This window comes from Rhincodon typus, chromosome 3 (assembly GCF_021869965.1).
Source record: "Rhincodon typus isolate 14 chromosome 3, sRhiTyp1.1, whole genome shotgun sequence".
Taxonomy (NCBI): domain Eukaryota; kingdom Metazoa; phylum Chordata; class Chondrichthyes; order Orectolobiformes; family Rhincodontidae; genus Rhincodon; species Rhincodon typus.
In genome coordinates this window covers 103,592,913-103,603,306 of record NC_063334.1, presented here as the reverse complement: position 1 = coordinate 103,603,306, position 10,394 = coordinate 103,592,913, and the positions used below count along the sequence as shown (strand labels likewise).

The window sequence follows — 10,394 nt, the reverse complement described above, 5'->3', positions numbered from 1 at the left end:
GGGCTGCAGGGTTCCCAAGTGGAATATGAGTTGCTGTTCCTGCAACCTTCGGGTAGCATCGTTGTGGCACTGGAGGAGGCCCAGGATGGACATGTCATCTGCGGAGTGGGAGGGGGAGTTGAAATGGTTCGCAACTGGGAGGTGCAGTTGTTTATTGCGAACCAAGCGTAGGTGTTCTGCAAAGCGGTCCCTGAGCCTCCGCTTGGTTTCTTCAATGTAGAGGAGGCCACAACGGGAACAGCGGATACAGTATACCACATTAGCAGATGTGCAGGTGAACATCTGCTTGATGTGGAAAGTCTTCTTGGGGCCTGGGATGGGGGTGAGGGGGGAGGTGTGGGGGCAGGTGTAGCACTTCCTGCGGTTGCAGGGAAAAGTGCCGGGTGAGGCGGGGCTGGAAGGGAGTGTGGACCGGACAAGGGAGTCACGGAGAGAGTGGTCCCTCTGGAAAGCAGATAAGGGTGGGGAGTGAAAAATATCCTTGGTGGTGGGATCGGATTGCAGATGGTGGAAGTGTCGGAGGATGATGCGTTGGATCCGGAGGTTGGTGGAGTGGTACGTGAGGACGAGGGGGATTCTGTTTTGATTGTTATTGCGGGGACGGGATGTGAGGGATGAGTTGCGGGAAATGCGGGAGACACGATGGAGGGCGTTCTCGACCACGGAGGGAGGAAGTTGCGGTCCTTGAAAAACGAGGACATCTGAGATGTATGGGAGTGGAATGCCTCATCCTGGGAGCAGATGCGGCGGAGGTGAAGGAATTGGGAATAGGGGATGGCATTTTTGCAGAAAGGTGCGTGGGAGGAGGTGTATTCTAGGTAGCTATGGGAGTCGGTGGCCTTGAAATGGATATCTGTTTCTAGGTGGTTGCCGGAGATGGAGACAGAGAGGTCCAGGAAGGAGAGAGAGGTATTAGACATGGCCCAGGTGAACGTAAGGTTGGGATGGAAGGTGTTGGTGAAGTGGATGAACTGCTCAAGCTCCTTGTGGGAGTACGAGGTGGCGCCAATACAGTCATCAATGTAACGGAGGAAGAGGTGGGGTTTAGGGCCAGTGTAGGTACAGAAGAGGGATTCTTCCATGTAACCTACAAAGAGGCAGGCATAGCTTGGGCCCATGCGGGTAGCCATGGCCACCCCCTTTGTCTGTAGGAAGTGGGAGGAATTGAAAGAGAAGTTGTTGAGAGTGAGGACGAGTTCGGCTAAGCGGATGAGGGTGTCAGTGGAGGGGGACTGGTTGGGCCTGTGGGACAGGAAGAAGCGGAGGGCCTTTAGGCCATCTGTATGGGGAATGCAGGTGTATAGGGACTGGACGTCCATGGTAAAGATGAGGTGTTGGGGACCGGGGAATTGGAAGTTCTGGAGGAGGTGGAGGGCGTGGGTGGTGTCACGGACGTAGGCAGGGAGTTCCTGGACCAAGGGGGAGAAAATGGAGTCCAGATAGTTGGAGATAAGTTCGGTGGGGCAGGAGCAGGCGGAGACAATGGGTCGACCAGGGCAGTCAGGTTTGTGGATTTTGGGAAGGAGATAGAAGTGGGTGGTGTGGGGTTAGGGTTAGGAATAAATATTTGTCAGGACACAAGGATGAACACTTTCCCTCTTCATTAAGTAGGGTAATGGATACTTGACATCCTCCTGAGAGGCCCTCAATTCAAGAAGCATCTAAAATGAAACTGAATGCGTATCACCTTCACTATATTGCACTAAACTATTAGTCTAGATTGTGTGCTCAGATTTCTAGATTGAGACTTGAACTGCTAATTCAGAACAAAGAACTGTACAAACAGAGCCAAAGCTGACACCGAGGACTACATTTTCACAGAGTCTGGAAGACAATGCAGATTTTTAAAAATATCAGGTGGCACTCCTGTTGTCATAGATTGAAGTTTTGCATGCTGTAGCATGAACAGGACATGAATCATATTGGTATTCGTGCTGAATTTAAACTGGTCATAATTTAATCTAAATAAGCTCGGTTTACAGCTCATGGACTGCTGTGGTTCAAAGAGGCAACTCACCAATACTTCTTCAAGGGCAACTATAGGTGGGCAATAAATGCTGGCTCAGCCAGCAATGCCCATGCTCCATGAGTGAATAAAACAAAAATGTTTCCAGGGTCTGAAACAATAGTGTTGGGAATCAACATAACCAATCTTGAAATGTGATGTTCTTTAGTTTTTTCTAAATAAAATTCCTATTCTATAAACTTTGAAGGGAAAGAACCAGGCTTAAGTTGCCAGTGCAAGTTTTTAAAACACAGCTATGGCAGGACTGCTTTGATTGACATCTGGTGTGGGTTAGGCAAAACTTTAACTTTTGTTCACCCCGTTCCAAGAGTTTGTTGTTGACATTTCCCAAAATTTATGTCAAGAAGAATGCCTGGGAGAGTTTCAAAAGCCACAATCACCTGAGCAGGAGATTCTGAGTTCACAACTGTCTTCAACATTGCCTCTGATTAGAAGTCTGTTTTTAAAAGCGATTGAAATTTGAGGAGATTTAAAAGTTTTTATGGGTTTCATAAGTGGGAGTTCATTTCATGATCAAGTGAGAGAGAGAGAGAGAGAGAGAGAGCTATATTTGATTGTTTGAATTTATTTTTCACCTCCACACAGATTCTAAGGTCAGCCAATGGTAGATATTTGTTAAGTGGCTACAGAAGTGAAATGGGGTATAAGGACCATGGAGGGTATGAACAAGACATGTGTTGGTATGGGCAGATTGTGGAAGATGGAGTGGGTAGCTGGATTAGAGAACCATGCAGCTCCTAAACATCTGAGATACAGTCCCAGAGAACTGAGGCAAAGAGTCTATCTATCTCTATGCCTCCCCCATTGTCCTGAGCAGAAATTGGGTATAACATAGTCCTTTAAACCAAGCTGTGTCTCCAAGAAATTTCCCGACTTGAGCAACCTGTCTCAAAAAGGAAGAAAAGTACATAATGTAGATAAAGCTGATCTGCAGAATAGAATATTTTTTATAAGAAGCTTGTGTTTCCAATAAAACACCTTCCTTTGTTTTAGATGTTGCTGTTCTAAAGCAACTAATTGTGCATCGAGATAAAAAGAAATACATTAATGCTTAATAACTGGACAAACTATTATTTGTTAGAAGAGTCTATCAAACTAAGTGAATGTATTCACTCTCCTTGTTCCTGATATTGAAGATATTAAATAATTCAATCTTGCAAATTAATTACAGGCTATCTATAAAGACTGGTCATCAAATGCCTAACTGAGTAGGACATAGGTTTCCAATTCAGCAGTTAAAGTCTATGTCATAGAGTCATAGAGATTACAGTACAGCAAAAAGCCCTTCAATCCATTGGATCTGTGATGGTCCAAACAGCCACCTAAGTTTTTAAAGTCTATAGTTCCCCACTTATCTTGTGAATTCTTTTTACTTCAAGCCAGAATATGATCATTTTCCTTCAGTTACTGAGAGATAATAAAGTTGCATCTCTCAACTCCACAACTGTCACGGTTCTTAAGATATTGGTCAAACCTTTCAACTGTAGAGCCACAATCCGTTGATAGACATGTTCGCTCATAGACATGTCAACATGAAACTCTGAAACCTTCTTATCTGCCTCCGTGCAAGCAGCACGCACATCTCTGTTGTCAGAAATATGCTGTAGAAAAGTAGGAGTGCTGTGTTCCATTGAACGAAAGTAAACAAGGATGTTGATGCTTTTCTTAAAAAAAACAAAATGGATACTAGAACCATAGTTTATAAAGATGCTCAGTGTGAAGATAAATCTACAACCTGACTATGAGTAGTAATGAAAGGAAAGGCCTGTGCTTATATAGTTCCTTATCACCTCCCTCAGAAATATCTCAAAGCAGTTCACACAGCACTAAGTACCATGATGTCTGCTAGCTAGGAAAACAAGTATCATTTTACCATACTTAAAACCGGTTAGGTCCTGTTTAATAGATTAAGGGAAAATTGAGAACTTGACAACACTTGCTTCAGTTAATTCATTAACAGGAAGATAATTAAGGCCCAGATTAAGTCACATTAAGCCAAGTATGTAGTAAGAACAATACGTATGAGAAGGAATTGATAACTGTCAGAGTTTTATTATGTAAATCTGCATGCTGAATAAAATGACCATTCATTATATCTCTAGTGAAAGCACATTAATATGCCGTTTTTATTAACTGAAATAAACTTCTGTGCTCCAAAGTAAACTTTGTCTTATTTAAATGTTTCCACCCCAACCATTATAGGAGTTATTGGTGCAGTGTCTGAAAACTAGCAACCTTTGGGCAAGGGCCTTGTGAATTTCAGATCTTACCAGATTTTGGGTTCGGCAGTTTCAGGTAAGTTAGGCAGGGTGAGGTTAAGGGACATTTGGAGCACAGGAATAAATATGTGAGCAGCTGATCAATAGTCTGGAGCCACAGTACACCAAAGTAATGCCAAAATGAACTGTCAATTAAAACCAAAGTACTATGAATGCTGGAGATCTGAAATGCGTTTGTGAAATTCATGGAGCAGTTGTAGAGATTGAAACAGAGTTAATGTTTCAAATCCAACCTGGCTCTGGAATTCTGAAGAAGTCATACTAGACTCGAAACATTAGCTCTATTTCTCTCTCCACAGATGCTGCTCGGCCTGCTAAGTTTGTCCATCACTTTCTGCTTTTATTCTTAGCCGAACTATCCATGTAAGTTATTTTGTTTCACTCAATTAAAATTGATGCAGAGTACATTCTAAAAATGTTCTGTTTTGGGATAACTGGATTTGAGATACCATACCTGTACTATGATTGGAATGATGTGCTGATGTTGGATTGAAGTGAATAAAGTCAGAAGTCAAACAACACCAGGTTATAGTCCAACATTTTTATTTGAAATCACAGGCGGTGATCCACTTCACCAGATGAAGGAACAGCATTCCAAAGGCTTATGATTTCAAATAAACCTGTTGGACTATAACCTTGTTTTGTGTGACTCCTGATTATGATTGGAGTGACATTAAAGAGTAAATTATTTATTACATCACCACTAGAAGATTTACACCAAGGTTCAGAATTTCCTGGAGACACAAAATTTAACAGTGGATTGAAGTTATAGAGTTCATTGTACAGCCCAGGAAAAGCAGATTTACAGAACTGTCACAGTGCAGAAGGAGGCCATTTGACCCATCTTATCAGCACCAGATCTTTGAACAAGCAATTCATTTAGTGCCATTCACCCACCTTCTCTGCATAACCTTGCATATTACTCCTTTTCAGATAACAATCTTAAATGTATCAATGGAACATGCTTCTACCAGGGATTGCATTCCAGATCCCAAATATTCACAATATGAAAGATTTATTTCATATCATTTTTGCTTCTTTTGACAATTTATTTAAATCTGTGCCCTCTCATCCTCAATTCTTCCATGGGTGAGAACTGTTTCACACTACTTACTCTATCCAGACTCCTCATAATTTTGAATACATCAAGCAATCTCTTTGCAACTTTATCTCTAAGAAAATCAGTTGGCAGGAAAAAGTAGTGGTCAATATATGTTTTACAGACTGGAGGAAAGTTCAAAGTTCAGTTCCCCAGGGGTCATTGTTGATACCCTTGCTTTTCCTGATATGTATTAATGGCCTAGACCTTGGCATGCAGGACACAAGTTCAAATTTTGCAAATGATACAAAACTTGGAAACAATATGAACTTCATTGATAAAGTTCCTCATTCCTGGAACCATTCTTGTGAATCATTTCCTTACTCTTTCCAATGTTTTTACATCCTTCCTAAAATGTGGTACCAAAAACTAGACAAAACACTCTAGCTGAGGTTGAACCAGTATGCAAGTTTAAAATAAGATATTCCTTGCTCTTGTACTCAATGTACCTATCATTTGCTTAACTGTTCTCTCAAACTGTTCTGCCAGATTAATTGATTTATGCATACATACACCCAGGTCCCTCTGTACCTGCACCCCCTTTAGGATTGTATCCTTTATTTCATATTGTCGGCCCATGTTCTTCTTGCCAAAATAAATCACTTCACATTCCTCCATGTCAAACTTCATCTGCCACTTGTCTGCTCATTCCACCATCTTGTCTGTTTTATTGAAGTTTAACACTGTCTTACTCACAGTTCATATTGTTTCCAAGTTTTGTATCATCTGCAAAATTTGAAATTGCGTCCTGCAGGCCAAGGTCTAGGTCATTAATACATCTCAGGAAAAGCAAGGATCTCGACAACGACCTTGGGGAACTGAACTTCGAACTTTCCTTCAGTCTGTAAAAATCTATTAACCAATACTGTTTTCTGCCATCCATCCAACCTTTGTATACATGTTGTTACTGTCCTTTTTATCTCATGAAAACTGGAGCTTAAGTTATCTTCAGGAAACTGGAGCAATTGAATGATTAATTGGACACACTCTAGAGAAGCAACCTTTGACACTGGCAACACAGGGATGATTTCTTATTATTAGAAGCATTTTATGTTCAATCACACATATATCATTGTTAATATGTCTGGTATCTTTTGCATGAAAACAGATAGGGCTACTTATTGTAGAAAATTCAACTCTATAATTGCAGGTGTGCCATTCAGACAATAAAATTCAGTGATAGTTGGATTTTGTTTGATTCTTTCATAGGTTGTGGGCACATTGGCGGCGTGCTAGCATTTATTGCCCATCCCTAATTGCCTTGGAGAAAGTGGCAGTGAGTGCCCTTCCTCACCTGCTGTAATTTGGAGTGCAGGGACACGCTCAATGTTATTAGGAATGGAGTTGCAGGATTTTGACTCAGTGACAATGAAAGAATGGTGATATAGTTCCAAGTCAGGATGTTGCATAACTAGGAAAGGAATTTGCAGCTGGTGGTGAATCACTTGCATCTGTTGCACTTGTCTTTCGAGGCAGTAGAGGTCACAGGTTTGATGGTACTGTTGAAAGAACGTTGGTGAGTTTCTGCAGTGCATCTTGTAGACCACATACTGTTGCCACTGTGTGTCAGTGGTGAAGGCAGTGAATATTGAAGGTGCTAGATTGATTGGTTAACCATTTTATCCTATTTTTAAAATACTCGGAAAGCCACGTGCAAACACGATGGACTTCTGCACCGTAACAATTCAGTGATTATCCTAAGTGACAGGAAGAAATATCAGGTTCAGTTTCAGACTAATTCCATTCTTGTCAAACTGCATAGAGAGGTAGTCAATACCTGCTTCTGGGATGTCTGATTCAATAGGATAGCCACCAGAAAGGCATTTCTCCAAATAAGGAACTTTAATTACTCAAAACAATGGCTCAAAGCACATTCAATTAATGACATTGATTCACGTGGGGCTTCATATACAAAAGAGCAGAAGTTTATCATCCAGAATCATGAAGAAAGATGAAAAATAATTGTCTAAGGAGACATAGAGATCCTGAAGGGAAACCATAAATGGTTGGCCCCACTTGTTCTATCCAAACTATCATGTTATGTACCTGTGCACCAACTTTACGGCAGCATGGTGGCACAGTGGTTAGCACTGCTGCTTCACAGCACCAGAGACCCTGATTCAAGTCCAGCCTTGGGTGACCGTCTGCATGGAGTTTGCACATTCTCCCTGTGCCTGCGTGGGTTTCCTCCAGGTGCTCTGGTTTCCTCCCACAGTTCAAATATGAGCAAGGTGGATTGGCTATGTTAAATTGCACCATAGTGTCTAAGGGTGTGAAGGCTAAGTGGATTAACCATGGTAAGTGCAGGGTTACAGGGATAGGGTTGGTGGCTAGGTCTAAATGAGATGCTCTTCAGAAGGTCAGTGTAGACTCGATGGGCTAAGTGGCTTCGTTCTGCACTGTAGGGATTCTATGAACTCTTACCCTGGTGTCTCCCTTACCTCTCTGGTAGCATTGCCTCCTTCAAGCACTTCACCTTGTATCATCCTTTATCATTCTTATTCCCTTCTGCCCAGGATACCTCACGCTTAGGAAAACTTCTTTTTAAATTCATCTGAATTGGGTGGAATATAGTGTGTTCAGGAACACACTTCACTGCATTTCTAACCTCTGTGCCCCTCGTCCCATTTTTTAATTCGGGGGTGTCAGAAGAATACTGGCTCATTTGGGGGAAATGTATATTGATGATATAAAACTTGAGGGAATAGCATTTTGACATGCCTTCTGTATTTCTTGCCTCCTGAACCTTCGTTACAGGATTCAGCTGTCAGACTTAGGAAAACGGCATTCTCCTGGCGGCGTTAGTATATTTGCAGATTGATTTTAAAATGCATAAATCAAGCAACATGATGCCATTGCTTATGTTTGATGACGCTCTGGTCATGATACTGAACTAAAATCCAAAGGCTCAAACTAATGATTTGCAGCCTTGATTTAAATCCTACCACAGTTATTAAGAAGTTAAATAACATCAATTAAATAAAAGCTAAAATTAAAAATTTAATATCAGTGATAGAAACCACAAGATATTGGGTTGTTGGAAAAAAAATCTGTTCATTAATCTCCTATAGCAAAGGAAATCTCATGTCCTTACCAGATCTGGCCTTTGTGTCAATCCAGACCAACAACAATATGATTCTGTCTCTTAACTACCCTCTCAAATAGTCTAGCAAGCCACTTGGTTGAATTCAACGTGATGGCTCATCAATAATTGGAGATAAAGAATAAATTCTGGCATTGCCAATGATGCCCATAGCCCATGAATTAGTAAAAAGTGGCAAACACAATCACAGCATTTCTTATTTATTGTCTAATGACTTCCCATTATACTCAATGTCCATATTTGCCACAGCCATCATTGTATTTTTAAATGTGACATCTTTAATATCTAATGTTCCAATAGAGTCATACATTTGTTTGCTTTTACGAATGACAGCGTCTGTCCAATGTCTGATTTGATCTGGTGTTAGATTCCACTGCAACTTGGCCATGTTCATTACTTCAGCAAGATTTGTTTGAGAATCAAGAACAATTTCTGTTGCTATCAGCACATGAAGACAGTCTGCGAACACAAGCTTTAAGAAATAAAATAATAAACATTTTGAACAGATAAGCATTTTGTACAGCTTTGCATTTAAACTTAACACATTGTGCTGCATAAATTTAAAGTAAAACCAAAAAATGATTTTGTCTTACTGCATTTCTGGGGGCATACAACATACTTGGATTTTAGTATATTTTTGTTACTCTAAAGTGCATTCATTTTTAGTTTGATTATTAGCAAATGACCTCATGTTCCTTTGATAGTTCATTAGGTAAGTGAAGTGCATTGTGACACTTATCCCACCATGCCATGAAGTTCTCAGTTCTGGTAAGGCTCTGAGCTGATTATTTTTATATTCATGGGATATGTGCAACACTGACTCAGCCAACCATTATTGCATATCCATAAATACCTTTAAGAACTTAATTGTGAGTCACCTTCTTGAACTGCTGCAACCAATGAGGTGTAGGTACAATCACTAAGCTGTTAGGGAGTTCCAGGACTTTGACCCAGTGACTTTGAAAGAACTATGATATAGTTATCCTGCTGATTCAGACAATCGCATAACATCTAGGAACCATTACAGTTGGGCTCAGTGAATCAGGATGCTAAAAAAAGTCAATCAGGCTTCTCACTCTTGACTGCAATCCAGTGCCCTGAAGATATACACTGGCAAAGGAGACAACTTGATTTTACTTTTTTTTAATTCACTCGTGTGAATTGCTGGCTGGCCAGCAGTTATTGCCCATCCCTAGCTGCCTTTAAGAAGGTGGTGGTGAGGCGTCTTCTTGAACCGCTGCAGTTCACCTGCTGTGGGTTAACCTACAATGCCATTAGCAAGGGAATTCCAGGACTTAGAACCAGCAACAGTGAAGTAACGGTGACATATTTCCAAGTCAGGATGATGAATGGCTTGGAAGGGAACTTGCAGGTATCCAGGAAAGTAGTTGAGGCTTCCTCATTGAATATTTTTCAAGCGAAGATAGATAACTTTTTGAACAGTGAAGGAATTAAGGGTTATGGTGACAGGGCGGTAAGTGGAACTGAGGCCACAAAAAGATCAGCCATGATATTATTGAATGGTGGAGCGGGCTCGAAGGGCCAGATGGCCTACTTCTGCTCCTGGTTCTCATGTATCTCCAGATATCTGTTGACATTGTCCTTCTAGATGGAAGTGATTGCAGGTATGGAAGGTGCTGTCTAAGGATGTTTGGTGAATTTTTGCAGTGCATCTTGTGGATTGTAGTGGAGGGAGTGAATGCTTGTGGATGTGGTGCCAATCAAGTGGCCTGCTGCTTTGTCCTGGATGGGGTCAAGCTTCTTGAGTGTTGTTGTAGCTGCACCCATCTGGCAAGGGGGGAGTATTCCGTCACACCCTTGACTACTTAGCTGTGATGGTCACGTACTAATTTCAGCTCTGAACACTGACAGCATTGAAAAGCATCT

General features: G+C 41.3%; 1 pseudogene; it reads right to left on the bottom strand.

Moving 5' to 3' along the window:
* LOC109914115 overlaps positions 1-9,063 on the bottom strand; it is a 49,237-nt pseudogene extending 40,174 nt beyond the window's left edge.
* Between the last annotated feature and the right edge of the window lie 1,331 nt (positions 9,064-10,394).